A 19583-nucleotide genomic window follows, 5' to 3' on the forward strand; every position below is an offset into this window, starting at 1 on the left:
TGTGGAAGGGATAAACAAACATCTGCTATAAGTGAATGAAAGGAGATTTACACACTGACAATTGACAAGCAATTTCAGGAGCATGGTTGCATAAAAACATGATGATTCTCTGTAGCAATCACAACAAATGCATAGCAGAACAGAAGAGAGTTAAGAAGAAAATGAGTTACTGTTTATGAGCCATGGATAGGTATCCCCACCAGACAGGCATCCTCAAAGGACAAATTCCAGAATTTAGATATTAGATCCTTGCACATATTTTTTTCCCTAATTCTGGGGAAAAATAAGAAGTAGAGGGAAGACCGGATTTGACAAGCATTTTGTCACACTGAGTATTAGTTCCCTTAGGTTTCTTGCGGAAACTGTGAGGCCTCTCAGGTTAGTTTGACACATTTCTTTCTGCAAGATAATGGAAGGTTGTTTGGGCCACGGATATTTATGCACAAAATAAAGCAACAAACAATTGTAGGAGCTCCTAATAGCATATGGCTAGAGGAAAGACAAGGAAAAAGACTCCTGGGAGACCAGAGGAAAGATTCTGCTCTTGTATAATGGAGAAAACAAAGAACAGACTCTTTGAAGGCACAGAAATTAAACTAGGGTAAATGTGATGTAAGTCCTGCTGGACCCTGGCCCTGGAGTTCACAGCAGTCTTGAAAGTACTGCTGAGGTGGAGCCAGAGGAAACCAGGCATGTGGTGAAAGGACTCTCCTGCCCTACACAAGGGGAAGTGCCAACCTCCACAGCACATTCCACAGCAGCCTTTAACTCTCAGTAATGTAAAAGAGGAGTTAACAATTTTATTAAGATGAATCAATAAAATAATAATATAAAATAAATGTTAAAACTGGTTGATTATTTAATGAAAAATGAAAATAAGTGACAAAATCCATTTTCCTTAGGAGAATTTTAAGGTAAAAAGTTATAACTGTAGAATGAGGGCTAAAATTTAAAGACTGAATTTTCTCCCTCTGTAGTCTTTACAAAAGTATTCAGTGGAGGAAAAGAAGAAATCAGGTTTATAACAGTAAACCTCCTCAATATCACATCAGTATGTGGTAAGTTTTAGCAGCGAGGCAACCATGCCCTGTAGCAGTTCCAGCATCGTAAAGGAGCCATCAGATTATGAATTCTGTGTGATGCAGTCAGCCTTCAGGAGCACTGCAAAGAGGAGGAGAAAAGGTCCTCAAAATCATCCCATGCTACTCAATTGGATTAATAGGATTTACTGGGGAAACTCTTCAACTCTGTCTCAGTTAGCCAGATGGTGGCTGCAGGTGAAATCTTTCCAAGAAATCAAATTAAATCTCCTTTGAATATGATTACTGGTCTAAGAACAGCTCTCCCTCTATTTAGGTTGCTTAATTCTCCATTTAAAAATATTTATGAACTGTTTTGGTTTGTAGAAGCCCCTAGAAGTTTGAGAGGGAGAAAGTCCTGTGACTAGAGAAGTGCATTGTCTTTGCCCTATGAATTTTCATTTAGATTTGATTGAGAGATTAAGCCTGACAGGAAGGAAATGAGGATTTTTTTTTTAGTTGCATAGTGAACAAAATAATGGCAGTGTGTCAAAAACAATAGGTTAAAATGAAAAATCATGTCTAGGACTGAATCTGTGGAAGCATGAAGAAAAGAGGCACTGAGAACAGATGGTCTCTCTGGAAGCAGGGAGGGAGAGCATGGCCAAGCTCCTTGGACTCATCCACCCTCCAGATAAGGTGCATCCAGACCGAGTGGCAGTGGCTGTGCTGGGGTAGTGGTTGCTGTGTGGTAGCTTTGGCAGACAGTCAGCGTGCTGTAGAGCAAAACACTGGTTTGCAATTCAGGAGGTATCCACTTGAAATCCTGTCTCTAAATCAGGTTGTATCTACAGACATTCAGCTCGTTTTACCCCTTTGTGCTATCAAACTGGCATTGTTCTTCTCCTGTGGTGGAGATTAAACATTCGTGAGGCACAAAGAAATGTGAGTAGTGTAAGAAGGGCCTTGAGGAAACAGGTAACTCAGTTTTAATTGCTGGCACTGGGTGGATCACTGGAAAGAAATATGCTCTACTAATTAAAAGATAAAGGATAAAAATATCAAATCCCTTCCTCATTATATGAGCATCAGTCACAGAGATGAGTGGAGGCAGGGAACAGTAATGATACACACATGTATGTTTTGAATCTGTTCCTATTTACTTTGGTTTCCCAAGGAAGTGAGACTTATGGAAGTGCACTGTCAGTCTGTCCATCCATTAATCTTTTTTTAGTTTCCCTCCATTAACTTCTGAACTTGGCAAGATTCCATCAATTTTGACAGGAAATCACAAAGCTATGAAAATCAGCATCTGGGCAAACCCCAGAGTCTTTATGACTGTCCTGGCTCTGTCGAGGTGTGCAATGGGAACTCTGGAGCTACTTCTTTTAGTTGCTGTGTAGCTCATCAACACAGGCACTGTCTGGAATGTGTCTCAGACATGGCATGTGCTGCCTCTTGGTGAGCAGGGATTTTACAGACACAAGAAAAACACAAACGTAATGGGCATGGGGCTTTACTGAGTTTGAAGGAGAACTGGAAGCTCTACAGAGAGGTCATAGCTATTTTGGTGGGATCTACTGAGGCAGGACACACATCTCTGGGAGATTAGAGGTCACTAGGTCTTGGACTGTCCACTGATTTCCAGTCAGGAGGTGCATCTATACACAGAAAACAGATTTAGGAGAAGATTTTATTATCATCCAAAACTGAAGAGACAACATTATTATTTTTCAAAGTATTTTGGCATTTGTATCTATTGACTCATGGCTATTGACTGATTCATGGTTGTTGACAGATTCAATGGGCTAAGGCTGCATTTGCTCTACAGCAGTGAAGAAATGATTTAAACTGCTCAAGCCTATCATGGTCAAAAGCTTGATCTTTTATGAAACATTTACAAATTTAAAATCTGATTTTGTATGTGGATATTTGAAAATATTCCTTTCTGAGTCTGATCTCATACAGATTGAAGACACTTTAAGGTTCCTACTGACTTCAGGGACAGGTATATATGTTGCTTTAGAGTAAAATAAACTAAATATAATAAAATATCTGACAGTAACTGAAAAAGATTTGCAAAGACAAATTGGTGTAGAATTCCCATGGTTGCAGAAGATATCACAGCTTTAGTATTCTTGGCAGTAAATCTCCAGGAGTGACAGACAGGCCACAGCTAATGGGGGTACAGGTTAAGACTTGGTTAGGACTGCTGGTGACGATGGTGTTTTATCCCTTTTCTATTTTTTGAAGAAAAGTGATAATGGACAAACAGAAACTCACACAATAGTTTTGATAGCATTCACATATTGTGTGGCACTGATCTTACAAACATCCCTCAAAACCAGTCTGCTACCTGATTTTTTAAATGTATAAATTGAATTCTGCACCGGCACTTGCAAACAAGTCAGAACTCTTACCTTCACAGGTCACCTATTGCAAGAAATGGTCTAGAAACCCATCTCAGGAACCACTGTCTATTTGGTATCTTGTAAATACTCCATATTTGTAAGGTAGTTACTGACTTATGATTTTTTTGTAACATAATTTTTTCAGCTAACACATTTGTGTTTGAATCATCACTCTGTTTTCCTTGTAAGCAACTAGCCACTGCAAAAATGGACAATTACTTATCTTTCATATGTTAAGGACACAGACACACTTGCTTATCACAAGATGAATCAGTATCCAAAAAACCTAGATTTGATTCTCACAACATTTAATTTCACCTTTCATAACAGGTCCAGAAATATCCAGGAGCTTATAGCAAGTTTTGTCTTTGAGGTCTGTCTTGTCTCTTCCCATCTACACAATACCAGATGACTCATTTCTTGTAAGTCCTGGTTGTTTCTTACCTGCTCTTTGCATTACAATAATTTATAATATCCTATAATAAAGTTCATAATCTTCCTTAATAATTAAGTAGGAATTTATTGATCACTGTGACCTGGATAAAAAAATGCATTCTAATGCATTTGGGCACTCAAAATGCCATTTTGAAAGAACAGTAAGCTGAACAATATATTAAAACCAAGCTCAGTGTTTGGCAGCATGCCACTTATCCGCGCTGCTAGGGAGGGATATTGAAGGCATGCTACAGATCTGAGATAGGTCCCAAAAAAGTATCCATTGCATAGGTTGAGACCTCCAAGCCTCCTATCTCCATTACCCCCAGCTGCTTTATGACCCTCTAGAGCAGAAAACAAACCACACTTTTTTTCTGAGAGTGAACTCATCAGCTGATGCCGTGCCTAATGATTTAAGTGCAGTGTACGTGCCAATACCATGCAGAGATGTAAGAGCTGCCTTTGAACCAAGCCTGCTGGAGTAGCAAAACGAACTCTACTAAATCAGCCCCCCCAGAGTTCTTCGCAGCTTTGCCTTTCCTCTCTGAATGAGGTTGCCCAGGTAAAGCTGCTCTGTGCTGTGATGGGTACACAGGTTACTCCTGCACTCCTACCCTGGTCAATCCTGCAGCCCCCGTCCAGTACCGAGTCTGTGAAGTTTCTTCCCTGCAATCTAAAAATTGAGCACCTATTCAAAAAATGGTTTCTGCATATACCTTTAGTATCTTTAGTTCTCATGCCATGATTGACAGTGCTGGACCTTTTTTTTTAAAAAATGTTCATTAAAGTTTCAGTGTAACACTGTGTAACATTTAAGAATTTTAGTTTAGCTTAATAATATTCTTCTGTATGGGATTCACAGTAATTTTCCAGGCTGTTTTTACCCTCCAAAGAAAAATAAACATCAACATTTGAAGTATTTATTTTCCTCCTCACAAAACTTAAATTACACTTCCAGTTGTAGAATCTCCAAAACTAGATTAAGTTTTGTCCTTGGCCATTTAAATAGTGCAAATATTTTATTCAAGGGTAAAAGCTGCTAACTACTTTTTGGCTCATCTAGCAATTAACAAATCTGTAGTAAACCGGCCAGTTACAAAATCAAGCTCTGAGGCTTAGAAGGGTATTGAAACAACACCAGAAAAAACACCAAAAGGAAACCCATTTAAAAATGCATGTAAGCAGAAAACCTTCTTATAAAGCATAGTAAATTTGGAATATTTTTTCCCCTGATTCTTCTTGAATGAAATGATTTCTTCTCATAAACTGTTTCAGAAAAAAGATTTATACTGATGCATGCACTGCACTCATGTAATATTCATGGTAATATTCACCTGGGCTTTATCACACTTTGCAGTGTTGATGCCTACAAATGCAGGCATAGATGATAAAACCTGGTATCTGACTAAAAAGCTGGTCAGGATTGACTGAAGTTGTTGATGACTCTAGATTTCATAACAATTAGGGAAAGGATTAAGGGATTAATATGTGCTAATCTTGTTATCTATGAGGTCCTGAAGCTGAAAATTTTATATTGAAGCTGAACTGGGATAATGTGTGAGGTTGAAGTCACACTTTGTAATAAACTCTGGGTAATGGCAGCATAACACTTAGTTTTGTCACCTTCATTTTGATGATTAATTACGAATCCTTCAAAGAAAAGAATACACGATGCAGTGTACAAACCCAAGGCATGGACTTCTAGATCCCTGTGCTATACTGTATGTCCTCTGCAGTTACAGTGTGCCTGCAAGGAGAGCCTTGCTAGAATCCAAAAACATAAATGGTGGAAAAGAAGCAGATTCTGTGGAAATATGAAAACTTAGAAGGAAGTTAATTTGAAATAAGTTCAGAATAAGAAAGACTTCTCTATACTTGATTTCAACTTTTTTCTGTTTATACAATTCATATAGATACTATCCCTAAGAATTATTGCAGAATTCCAAAGTCATGAATCGGAGCATGAGATGAATACACAGGAAATACAAAAAATTGCTTATTTTTACTTTCTATTTTTGATATCTGTGTAACACAAATATTCTGCCTAGAGGACAAGAAATTCAATAAAAAATGAAAATGAAATCAAATTGAAATTATTCCTGTCTTGCCATCTCTGGATTTCAGTGTCTGGAGTTTTAAGAAGGAAGACTCTAGCATGTTACTTCAAAAGAGATTTTCTTGTTAAGGATAAAAGCATTACCTTTAATATACTATTTTATAGGTATTTCCCAGCTGTGGATTATCTATAAACAATATTTTGTGTTGCAGAAGTGCTGTCCTTTCTTACAAATTTGAACTCTATTATCCTGTGAGTGAAAAATAAACTGTTGTGACCCAATCAAATGCCCAGTGAAAGGAGGTGGCATATGCAGTATTGCCAGTCCCCTTGTGACAGCCTCCTGCTGGCTCCCTACATCAGACAGGAAGGCGACTTTACTGAGATGAGGGCAGGGACAGGATCCATTTTAGGAGTCCTGTGACAAATACAGTCCTCTGGATGCAGTGGTGGCCAGTACTGGCTTCCCCTTGTGTCCCAGTTTTGGGTAGGATGTGTGGGAGGAATATGGAAGCAGGGCTGCTGATTTGGAATTGGATCACCACTTTCTGCTATATTGTGCTTTTCTGTATGAACACCTGCTTTAAATTCTAAAGGGACATTTAGTTCTTAGCATTTTTAAAGTGTGCCACACAGTGATTTGCTTGCTTCAGTGAGACTTCACTCACAGCTATTTTGCACAGTCAGAGCAATTTAAAGTAACACTGACGAAAAAAATAAATCTCTTGGGGGATGGGTGTGTGTCCTTTTTACCTCATTAGATGCATTATTTATTATGGCAGAGACAATTCAATTTTGGAATAAATCTTTAAAAATTCTTAATCTCATTTTCTATTGATTAGTTTTAAAACTGGTTCCTTTTACAAGTAAATTTCAAATAAACGTCTTCCTGTTCCTTTCTGGATTTTAATATCGTTATGATTTTCTTCTTTTGTTGGTGACAGTAATGTTACCAACATGTGCAAGTGAAAAATGGATCCTGTATATCAGCACGTTTGTGTAGTGGTTGGCCTGGGCTGGATGCCAGGTGCCCACCAAGCTCCTCTATTACTGCCCTTCCCAGTGAGACACAGGAGAGGAAAATAAGATGGAAAACAACTAGTGGGTTGAGATAAGGCAGTTTACTAAAGCAAGAGAAAAGCAAAAGTTTGTGCGTACATAAACAAAAGGAAAAAACTTAATCTCTACTTCCCACTGGTGGCTCAGCCACTGCTACAGTGGGGATTACTGTAACACGCATATCAAACAATGAGGCCCGTGGAAAAGAAATATATATAGGCTGATTTTTGATAGATGTTCCAGAGATGTTTATTTCTCCAGCTGCATGGCCGGGGCTCTGCTGAGGAACTGCTCAATCACGGGACCCGAGGGTTCTTGCCCACGCAGGGGAACACAAAACAGCCAATGGGGAACGAGGCTGACCAGGGGCAGGGAAACCCCGTGTCTCCCCCCCAAGGCCCCTCTCCCAGGACCACATGGCAGGGGGGAGGGACCCCGACATTTCACCCATTTTATTTTAATAAAAGGAGAATGAAAACAACTGGATAAACATAACAAGAACAGTTTTAAAAAGAAACAAGACACCCTCCTGAGTCTTTAAATGTCCAAACAGATTCTCTGGAACATCTTAAGGCTAACAGAAGGGAGACAGGACTCTCTGTATATGTTTTGTGGGGAAACTGAGGCAGGAGAGGGTTTAATTTCTTCCCTCCCCCTTTTCATCCCCCCCACCCCCCCGGCATCGGAGAGGAGTTGTAGGGAAAGGGAATTGTATAGGGAAGCCATGGGGTGAAAAACGGATTAGGAATAAACTGGGGATGAGGTAAACTTAGGAAAGGGTTCATATTGGGTACAGGATAAAAGGGGAAAGTAGGTTGTGGGTAGGGAAGTTTCTGGGATGGATATTGTTTATAATTTTGTGCATAATGGCTGCCTTTGACTGGAATACCTGCAGGCCCAATAACATTCGCTGCTTGAAAATCCTTCTTTCCTTGTACTATATCAAATTGTACAACTTCCCCATCTCCTACACTTTGCAGGTAATTTTTAGGGTTATTCCTTTTAATGGCAGTTCTATGGATGAAAAAATCTTCCCCTGTATCATCTCGTGTTATAAATCCATGGTTGTTTTTGACATTGTACCATTTCACAGTTCCTGTGATTTTCGTTGCTAGAACTTCTCCTATTACATGCTTGGGTCTGTGTCGTAGCTGCTGGTCCTGCATGGCTGCTGCCTCTCTGACTCCAGCGTCTCGGCCGGGCCCCCACATTGCGGCTGCTCCGCGCCCTCCGAGCGGTGCTGCTCCGGCGCGTGTCTGGGCTCTGTGCGGCCCCGCGTTGCCATCGTCGCTTGCCCCGCGCCCTGCGAGCGGCTCTGCCAACTCCACGCTGCTTTGAGAGCGGCCTTGTTTCGGCTCAGCGCTGCCTGGCTTCTCCTGTCACTATGGAAACCGCCGCTTCTCCCTCCACAGAGCTCTCCGAGCCGTGTGCTCAGAGCGGGTTTCCACGCTGACCCCCAGTTCCTGGCTGCTCGTGGGGGCCGCCTCTCTGCTGCACATGCCCCATGGCACCCGCGGCGCTGCTCCCTCACTCACGGTCGAGTGGCCGGGGACCCCGAGACAGGGATGGGGTCCACGATCAGGCGTGGGCTCCCGAGGGGGCCGGGTGCATCCAGCGCAGGCACCTCTGCTGCCACGGCTGCAGTCACGCGCTCCTGGGACGGCGGCCACGCGGTGTCAGCCACGGGATTATGGCCATCCTCTGCTCTAGGGGTAATGGGACCATACAAATGCTCCTCAAGAGCTTCGCTGATTACAATTAATCCACGGAGAGCTTCTGTCACTAGTCTATGTTTTGTTTGGTCCCTTATCTTATCCCAGATCTCCTACCAAAAACACCCTTGACTAGTTCCAGGAGGATCATTATCAAAAAGTAAGTCTCGAGAAATATAGAAGAAATTTTTGAAAAGACAGTTAAAAAAATGTTCTAGATCTCCTGGAAGAAATACTTTCTTGTTTTGTTGTTCAAGGATTCCTTTAACTTCTAAACACATTTTTTCTGTGGCTCAGAGAGCCACATTTCCCATGATTCTTCCATAGTCCAGAGAGAATATCCAAACCAAGGTGAGAAGAGAGAGATCTAGAGTGGTTTTTACTCATGAATTTTCTGTCCTTAGGGTTCGGTGTCTTGCCAGCATTTCACCACCATTTGCTACAGTGGGGATTACTGTAACATGCATATCAAACAAGGCGGCCCATGGAAAAGAAATATATATAGGCTGATTCTTGATAGATGTTTCAGAGATGTTTATTTCTCCAGCCCATGGCTGGGGCTCTGCTGAGGAACTGCTCAATCACGGGACCCGAGGGTCCTTTGCCCGCGCAGGGGAACACAAAACAACCAATGGGGAACGAGGCTGACCAGGGGCAGGGAAACCCCGTGTCTCCCCCCCAGGGCCCCTCTCCCAGGACCACATGGTGGGGGGAAGGGACACCGACAAGCCACTTCCTGGGAAACAGGGCTTCAGCACTCATAGCAGTTGCTCCAGAAGGCAAACACTGTAAAAAATGAATGCCCCCCACAAAAACCAAACTAACATCATCACAACACAAACCAAAAAATGGATGATTTAGGAAAAATCCATCCCTTGACCCATCACCACAATTACAACAAAGATTACCCATGATCATTCTACTCTCTAACATTGTTCAGTGTTTGCTTTGCCCATTACCTCTCCCAGTTCCTACCTTTATCTCAAAATCCTCATGGTTTGCCCAAATTCTCCACCAAAAAGACTGCAGTAGGTTGATGTTGTTTGGATACCAGGCACCCACTAAAGCTTTTTTTTCTCTATTGTTCCCCTCCACAACTGGACAGGTGAAAGAAAAATATAATGAAGGGTTCATGAGTTAAGGACTGGGAGAGATCACTCACCAAATACCATCACAGGCAAAACAGGCTAAAATTAGAGATATTAATTTAATTTATTGCCTACAAAATCAGAACAACAAAAAATGGAATTTTGGATTCTTGGAAACCCCAGTTAAAAAGTAAACTCACTTGGAACCAGTTGCTAGAATTAGGTAATGGGCTCTGCTAGATCAGTGGGTCTTTCAGCAGATCAGACCTGAAGCAACAAAGAAACATTTTCAAAAGAACTTCAATGAATTTACTGGACTTTTCTTCAGGTTCTATTAAAGACTTCTAGATGGAGTCTTTCAGACATGTGCCAGTGAATCATTACAACGAGGAGAAACTCATGCTTAAAAAAATGTGCTCTAGTTATACAGTTTGCAGGATCTGGGTCAGCTTTTCACTTCTGGAATACAGGGTAGTGCTTCATCCACCCTGAAATAGCTGAGAACAGGCATCAGTGACAAAACCTTGTGGTTAGTTAGTGAGCTACATAATAAGTTACTCTTCTCTGCTGTCCAAGTTCTTCACAGCCTGCTCCTACACTACTGTTTCTACCAGACTGCATATGAGCTTCTGAGCAATCTGCTGCCCTTGTGGGCCACTTGCTTTTCAAACAAAGTTCCTTTGTTCTTTCTCTCTTGCTGGAATGAAGCTCACATAGATATTCTTAAGGCCAGCTTTTCTTTTCAAAACATTTATTTCCAGTAATGTCTAAGAACTTTAGTCTGACTCTGTGTGTGTGTAAATTATTAGTTACCAACATCCTCTCATTCTGTTATTATAATTTCTCTCATGCCTTTATCTACCTCTTGTCTGTTGCCTTAGATTGACAAGTACCTTTGAAATCAAATGTCTTTTGATTCCTTTCCTTGTTTGGCAACTCATAAAACAGAATCTAGAACACTATCTAGAATGAATATATATTGCAGTCACAATCACAAATGTAAACATTATCCCCTTGTGATGCGCTGCACTTTGTGATTGCACATTTTCTGAATGTTGGACTGAAGACCAGCTCAGAATTAAACTACAGTGTCTTGTTAACTTTCCTAGCCCTTATTTTAATCAAAATTCTCAAGATTCTTCATCCCTTAAAAAAATGTGCAGGCTGTCTGCAGCAGACATTTAGATCTTTGCTCAAAGGCAGAGAAATCCTCTTAGACCTAATTCTTCTTTAAAAAGAGGAACTAATGAGCAAACACAATCCTTCTGGATTTAATATACATGACTCTACCCCTGTTGAGAGATAGGTTCCCTACTACTTTCTCTCTTTCTTTGGTCTAGCTTTCCAGACCAAACATCTAGAATCATAGAAGATCCTGAGCTGGAAGGAATCCACAAGCATCATCAAAGTCCAGCTCCTGGCCCTGCACAAGAGAGCCCCAAGAGTCACACCATGTGCCTGACAGCATTGTCCAAATGCTTCTTGAACTCTGTCAGGCTTGGTGGTGTGACCACTTCCCTGGGGAGCTGTTCCAGTGCCCAACCACCCTCTGGGTGAAGAACCTTTTCCTAATACCCAACCTAAGCCTCCCCTGACACAACTCGACCTTTCCCTTGAGTCCTGTCATTGGTCACCACAGAGATCAGTGCCTGAGCTCTCATTACCCCTCACAAGGAAGTTGTAACTGCAATGTGGTCTCTCCTCAGTCTCCTCCTCTCCAGGCTGAACAGACAAAGTGACCTCAGCCACCCCTTCTATGGCTCCCCTGTGCCTTCAGAGGCTCTACCTCTGTGTTCCATGGTTTTCATACTGGTACTCATGCGTGTCTTCAAGTCATCTGGATTCTGGAATTCCTCAGCCAAACTAGAGGCCCATGCAGAGCACTCTCTGTGGCCCTGCCATCTCTGGGGCAGAACTGGGGTCTCTCCAGAGTCTCCATTTGAAGCAGGTGGTCCAGCCTGCCTGAGAAGCTGAGTGCAACCATGAGCCCTGAACATCTGTGATCAGCAAAGGGCAAACCTTGCTGGCTATTGAGCTCAAGAACAAACTTTTCTTGTGCTGTTTGTATTTATGGTTTCTCTGCACAATTTATAAGACCAGAGTATGATATAGTTTTAACTTTCAGTCTGGGGATATTTTTTTTTTTTTCCAAAAAAAGCCTTCTTTAAAATATGGTTTATAAGTTGCTGTGATAGTGTTTATGTCCAGTACAGTATCTTATCAGGCCTTGATGAATACCCCTGCCTCTCCACATGTTGACTAATGAGAAAGCTTTACCCAACTTTTGAGAGCACATGTTGCTGATTTGTTAGGACTGGGCAGGATTTAGGCATTGTACCATCGGCTGGGTGTCTGTAATTACATGGTTTTTAGCAGTGACTTTCTGAAAGCCTGCAGCTGCTACCAAAAAGGAAGCATTTGCATTACTTTCAGTCCAGTACTCTAAAACTAGCACTAACCCTCTCAATCCCACTCCTTGCTGAGCACATATGCAACTCCTAGTGAAAGGATGTGTGTTGGATCCCTGAGTTCTGAGAATTTCAGCCTTTCAGTGCTGACAGACAGTGATCCTCAGAAGCACACTGCATTTGACTTGAAGCCTTGGGAAAGGCTTCCCAGATTGTGTGAACACTGAGGTTGTTGCTGTGTAATTAAAGTTATATCACTGGGTGGAATATGTAGAGATGTAAAAAATTAGATTTATGGGATATATGTAACAAAATGGAGGATTTGGGGTGTGGATTTGTTCTTCTTCTTTTCTCCTTCCTTCTTTACAAATCTGGGTGTTCTGGTATTGGGTCAAAAAACCCGCAGTGCACATCATGAATAGTTAGCTAGTGGATTATGAGTAAAACCAAATTAATTGGCATTCCATAATTGGGTGATTTGGACCTTAAAAGGCCTTGGAAGTTAGAACTTATGGCCATTTTCCATCTTGTTAACTTAGAGGCACTCTCTGTGCAGCTGTATTATAGATAAGATACAATAAACATCTAAGTCTGAAGATAAACTCCTGATCTCCTGCATTTTAATTTGAACTCTGAGTAAAAGAACTCACGAAACAAAGGCAAAGAAGAAAAGAAATGATAAAAGGAGAAAATTAATAGATGTTCTCTTGTGTTCAGGGGCAAAAGCAGCCTGAAATGGGTGATCTCAGCCCTTTTGTTGAGGCACTGCACCTGTATTGGCTCACACAGGTCCTAACAGTCAGGAGAGGAAAGAAAACACAAACATGCACTTTCACCTGGTTGCAGCACAACAGTGTAGCTTCCCTTTGGCCATGTAAGTGTTAGAGAGAAGCTGAAACACGGTTCAGCACTATGGGAACCACCAGTGTTGCAGTGGGGGAGGTGAAAAGGAGTCCATGCCAGGGGCTAAGGTCTTTCCAGCCTCCCCTTGGAAATTTGTGCTTATATTTCACTCTTCAGAAAATGTACAATAGCACAAGTTATTTACATGGAGATTCAGCATGGGCACTATTATGTAAGCATAACCTAACCTAAATTTCACTCGCAGAGAAAATACAGAAGGGTTGCAGATACACATGAACAAAAACATCCAAGTGTCTTCAGCCATCTAAACACCATCAGGTTTTTGTCAGCCTTCTCAGACCCTTGATTTCATCTTCTTTTCCATTCTTTGGCTATCCTTTGGCTGTTCTTCTTCTGTCCTGTTTGCTGAGGCAGAGCTGCTCAGAACAAATCTTACTCTGTTACAACTTCCTAGTCCTTTTTCATCATCCTTAAAGCTTCCCTTAAGGATTACTGAGATTTAATGAATTTTTCAAATTTACCATCAGCTTGACATACAGACTCAAAAATATGATTCTTGCAGCTTAGCCACCCCTTGTAGCCAGCTTCAACTGGCTGTGAAGAAAGACAGTCCTCTTCACAGTTGTAAGAGTTGATAATTCTGCAACACGGCTTCTGTGCAGTATGTGACAGTTCCTCTAAGCAAATGGCTGATTCAGGCTATGTGGAAGCATTCAGTGATACAGAGCTTTTATAAAAACTATCATATTTTTTGTCTTATAATAGATAGATAGATAAATAGATAGGATAGATAGATAGATAGATAGATAGATAGATTTCCTGCTGTCAAAAAATACTAAGAAAAGGACAGTCATTTTCTTACAGATTTATTCAGGAGAAAATGATTTTTAACCATTATTTAAAGACAGGTTCTATGAGGCAGACATTTAAAGCTCATTATTTTTTCAAAGACTTCCAATAAGTATGAGAGACCATGACAGTGGAAGCCGATATATCACACTCTGAGTCAGTCTTTGAGCAGTCAATCCAGCATTCCATTTGAAGCATGTTCCATGGCCATTTTGTATCTCTCAAAAAATATATGTGCTAGATTGCAAATAATAGGCTGATCAATTCAAATTCTTGGAATAAAAAGTTGGTTCTTCATTCACCACAATTTTGTTTTTTTTTTGTGAAAAAGACCTTTCCCAAATTTTTTATAATTACTTTCTTAGAACAAACCTAGTTCAATAAAAGGATAGGGTCAGCAATGATTTTTTACTCTTTCCATAATTTGTCTACACTGGTCTGTAGTGTTTACTGCACTTTAGATGGAGGCATTTCCATATTATACAAATTGCCCCAGTCTCTGCAGACTGATGAAGTGAGTGCCTTTTTCCAGGAGACAATAGAAAAGAAAAAAAAATTTCCTCCCTCACTTTCCCTTGATTTTCACCAATGTTTTAATTCATTAAGGAGAAGAGCTTTATGTATCACGGTAAAATCAAACAGTAAGTGAAATCTAATGGCCACACATTTTCTACTAAGCAAATATTTAGTGTACTTAAATTTATGTGTCTTTCCCAGATTATTCAGGACATCTTATGCAGAAAGCAGTTATTCTTTTGGGGGAGGTAAATAAATTCATTCAAGCTCCATTATAGACCCTCAATGCAGAGTAATACCATTACTACTATTTCTCCTTATATAGAGAGGATACTCAATTAATGTCCTCTTCTACCAGCATTTCCTTTGGGTAAATGTTTTCTGTTAAAAAGCAATCAAAAATATTATCCATCCTTGAGATGTTAAGTAGTAGTGTTCCAGTGTGTTGCTAAAGTGGCAATGTTGGGCAGTAGGAAACCTGCAATTTTCAAAGTTGGATGGTGCATAGAACTAAGTCATGTGAAATCCTAAATTACAAGTAGTCATTCATTATCTTTAGTGAACCTTGGAAGCTGCTGGAGTACTGTAAGCATGAATCATTATGGTTATAATGGAAAAAACAACATTTAAAATATTTTCCCCCTCTGAATAAAGTGTTTTCATCTTTTCCAGGAAGACATGCATTTTAAAAGTCTTTACACTTACTAAAGCTTCCAGAAATGTAAATATACCTTTAAGATCACCTAAGTAACTTTGCCACTTTACAACTAAAAAAACCCCAACAAAATATAGGAATAATAAAAAAATAAAAGCCAGCAGTCAGTTAGTCCTCTCTTCAAAACAACTGATATCTTTACTGCTTCAGTGACTTGGAAAATTGTAAAGCTATCTAGCTGAACCTCTACTCGACTTGTTTACAGACCAGTTGGGTTTTAGGCTCTTCTAATATTTAGATTGAATTTCACTTGCCCTTTTTATATAGTAGAGCCGAAAACTGATGTGATACTAGGTAATTAGATGAAGTCTTTTAAAGAGAAGACAATATTTTAGCAATTGCATTAAATAAGGGATATTCACAATCTTCACTCCAACATAGACCATTTTTTCCTGAAAAATCCCTGTTCCCAATGTCAGAATTGCTCATCATTAAAGGTAACTGTAGGTTTTGCAAGGCAGGATCCTGCTTCAGCCCAGTTTTCCTTTCGTGTGCCCTCAGACACTTGTCCTGCTGGTGGGGCTCTTTTCTCTCCTCTGGGATGGCCCAGGCCCACTCTGGCTCACTGACAGCAGAGAGGCACATGAAATGCAAAGGAAAATCCCTCCCATGGAAAGCTGACATAGTTAACATGAGGAGCCATCTAGTCAAAGCATTGGGCTGAAACATAATTCAAAAGATTGAATTGGTTCTTGTCTCAAGGCAGGATCAGCACTACATGTATTTTTCTTGACACAGTTTTAAACCAATTTAAGTTGGAAGGGACCCTGTTCAGACTCTCACCTGAGGTGTGTTGACTTCAGCACTGGCTAAAAATCTGTAATGCCTGGCAACGACGGCGACTCCATCACGACAGTTTAGGCCAGTGTTTTACTGTGCCCACTCGTACACATTCTTAGCAACTAACCTGGGTTTAATTAATTAATAAAAACATTAGAAGTTTATGACCTTTTCTGCCTTGATCCAAGAAATCACTGTTGACAGGAGAGGAAAAAGAATTTGTTTTCAGTGCTAAAAGAACAGCCAGTTCCACACAACGTAGCCCAAAGCTTCCCAGGCTTAGACATTTCTTAATCTGCTGTAGTAATGAAGGGTGAATATCAGTGGAGATTGCACTATAATTAGTCCTCATTATTTTGTAACAAATATGTTTTAGTTTCATACATATTTCTATGCTGGAATTTTCTGTTATTCTTTATTAACATTATAGATGTATATTTTAGTTCTGTAAATTACATTTGATTGTTATCATTTTTGGGATTAAGTTGCCCAAAGTAAATGTGTGGTTTGTGTTTCAGGCTGTTTGGTAGGCTAGCAGAAGGTTTTGACTTGCATTTGGAACAGTTTGCAGGTTAGTTTGTAAGAATGGCAAAAATAATAAAAGAAATTTCACATGACAGTTATTACATGTAATTATGAGGATATACTTGACAAATTCTGGTATAATTCTAAAATCTGACAGCTTGTGGGTTTTCTGATCTACCATTAGTTGAGTGGATTAATAGTTACAACTGCAATTCACATGGACCTGAGTTCTTTCCTTAATGATTTTGCATATTATTTTCCTTTCCAGGATGGTAAAGAACTTTGCAGAGTGCTGTGTTAGAAAAATTGTGCCTAGTGAGAGGAGTATATTTGAACTGAAAACCAACTAAATATAACAGATTTCCAAATACAGATTTCCTGATTTTTTTCTTTCAATTATGCTTGCAGTTGAATTGTGTTTTCATATTTTCTTCTAAAAAGAAGATTGTGATCTCTTACTGAGTAGGACTTCGGAATAATAAGTAATATGCTGGATCCATCATACCAGTCACCCTCCCACTGCAGAGACACTCAGAAGTTACAAGGGGGAGCAAAAAGACATGAGTTAAAAATATCTTTTGGACTGAGTGACTGATTTGGTGCCAAGATGATTGTGATAGAGTTGGCCCTGAAGCCTCACCAGTTTAGACACACAGGTGCAATTTCAGTTTTACTTATGAGGAAAGGTTTCTGATACGATATAACTTCTGATCTGCAAGAACAATCCTGCCTTATTTACCTGGATTTATGGAGAGCAGATGTACTGTAGCTGCAGCAGTTGTCCATCATGATATTTATATATTGACCTCAATATTTACCCCAGTTGGAATACACGCCGAGCAAAGGAAATCTGCCAAGTGCCAATCCTGAAAAGTCTACAAAATGGGGCTTTTGCTTAACCTGTGGAGAGCCAGACGGAGCAGGTGTTGCGGCCCTAAGTATGTGGACTGAGATGAACTTTCTGAGTGATAATTGGTGGGGCATGCATTTTTTACACCAAAGAAGTGTAAATGTAGTGTTGTCATTTTCCTCTTTAAGTAATTTGATAACATCAAATTGGGGAAGTTTACTATTATCTGTATTTTGTTTGATGTGTTTGTCCGATGGTACAGTTTTCCAGGGTGTTGCTCTACTATTTCTGCAATCAGTAATAATTTTTTTTTACTGAGAGCCTCTTTGAAAGCTGGCTTGGAGTGGTTAACATCTATTTATCAGGATCTTATGGATAAAAGTTTTTCTAAAGTAATTCAGTACAATTGTATTTGAAATGGTCCCAGAAATAACAGAGCCATAGAATCCTAGAATGGTTTGGATTGGAATCATCTAGATTCAAACCCCCTGCCATGGGCAGGGACACCTTCTACTAGACCAGGTTGCTCAAAGGCCCATTCAACTCAGCCTTGAACACTTCCAGGGATGGGGCATTCACAGCTTCTCGGGGCACCTGTTCCTGTGCCTTACCACCCTCACAGTAAAGAATTTCTTCCCAATATCTCATCTAAACCTATTCTGTTTCAGTCTAAAGCCATTTCCCTTGCCCTGTCACTACATGCCCTCGTAAAAAATCCTTCTCCAGCTTGTCTTTCAGGCTCCCTTTAGGTACTAGAAAATGCTCATCAAATCCCCGGAGCCTTTTCTTCTCCAGGCTGAACAGCCCCATCTCTCTCAGACTGCCATCATAGGAGAGGTGCTCCAGCTCTCTGATCATCTTCATGGCCTCCTTGTGGACTTGCTCTGATGGGTCCATGCCCTTCTTATGTTGGGGGCCTCACAGGTGGATGCAGCTCTCCAGGTGGGGTCTCACAAGCCCAGGGCAGAGGGGGAGAGTCACGTCCCTCGACCAGCTGCTCACACTTCTTTTGATCAGCCCTGAATATTGTTGTCTTTCTGGGCTACAAGCACACACTGCTGGGTCATATCAAGCTTCTTGTCCACCAATACTCCCAAGTTCTCCTCAGGGCTGCTCTCAATCTAGTCGCCACCCAATCCATACTTCTGCTTGGGAATGCCCTAACTCAGCTGTAGGATCTTACACCTGACCTTGTTGAATTTCGTGAGGCTGGCACAGGCTCACCTCTCAGGCTTCTCAAGGTCTCTGCAGATGTCATCCCTGCCCTAGAGCATGCCAAGGGCACTGCACAGCTCCGTAGCATTGGTGAACTTGCAGAGGGTACACTCGATCCTGCTGTCCATGTCACCAGCAGAGACGTTAAAGAGTGCTGGTCCCAACACCAACCCCTGAAGAACATCACTTGTCACTGGTCTCCACTGGACATTGAGGCATTGACCACAACTCTTTGAGTTGGAAGTGAGTTATCCACTGAGTATCCATCCACCAAATATGTCACTCCAGTTTAGAGACAAGGATATCATGTAGGACAGTGTCAAATGCTTTGCAGAAGTCCAGGTAGATGGGGTCAGTTGCTCTTCCCTCATCCAGCAACACTGCAACCCCATCATAGAAGGCCACCAGACTGGTCAGGTTTAATTTGTCCTCAGTGAAGCCATGTCAGCTGTCAGAAATCACCTCCTTATTTTCCATGTGCTTTAAGGTAACTTCTAGGAGGATCTGTTCCATCATCTTTCCAAACACTGTGGTGAGACTAACTGGCCAGTAGTTCCCTGAGTCTTCCTTTTTCCCCCCTCTTTTACAAATGAGGGTTATATTTCCCCTTTTCCCGTCAGTGGGAGCTTCATCAGACTGTGATGACTTCTCACATATGAGGGATAGTGGCTTAGCCAACTCCTCCACCAGCTCTCTCAGGACCCATGGATGCATCTCATCAGGTCCCATAGAGGTTGGGAGCTTGTGCATCCTCAGGTTCCTTAGATAGTCTCAAACTTGATCTACTCCTGTAATGGGTGGTTCTACATTCTCCCAATCCCTGCCTTTCCCTTCTGTGATGCAGGTGATGTGGCTGGAGTACTTGCTAGTGAAGGCTGAGACAAAAATTGTTGTTGAGTACCTCAGCCTTCTCCATGTGCTCTGTTACCGGGACTCTCATTTCCTTTCATTTTCCTCAGTTTTCCTTTTATCACCAGTGTACCTATAGAGGACTTTCTTGTTGCCCTTGGTGTCCTTGGTCAAGTTTAATTCTATCAGGGCTTTACATTTCCTAAACTGACCTTTGGCTGTTTGGACAATC

The sequence above is a fragment of the Aphelocoma coerulescens genome, chromosome 2, assembly GCF_041296385.1.
Source record: "Aphelocoma coerulescens isolate FSJ_1873_10779 chromosome 2, UR_Acoe_1.0, whole genome shotgun sequence".
Classification (NCBI taxonomy): Eukaryota; Metazoa; Chordata; class Aves; order Passeriformes; family Corvidae; genus Aphelocoma; species Aphelocoma coerulescens.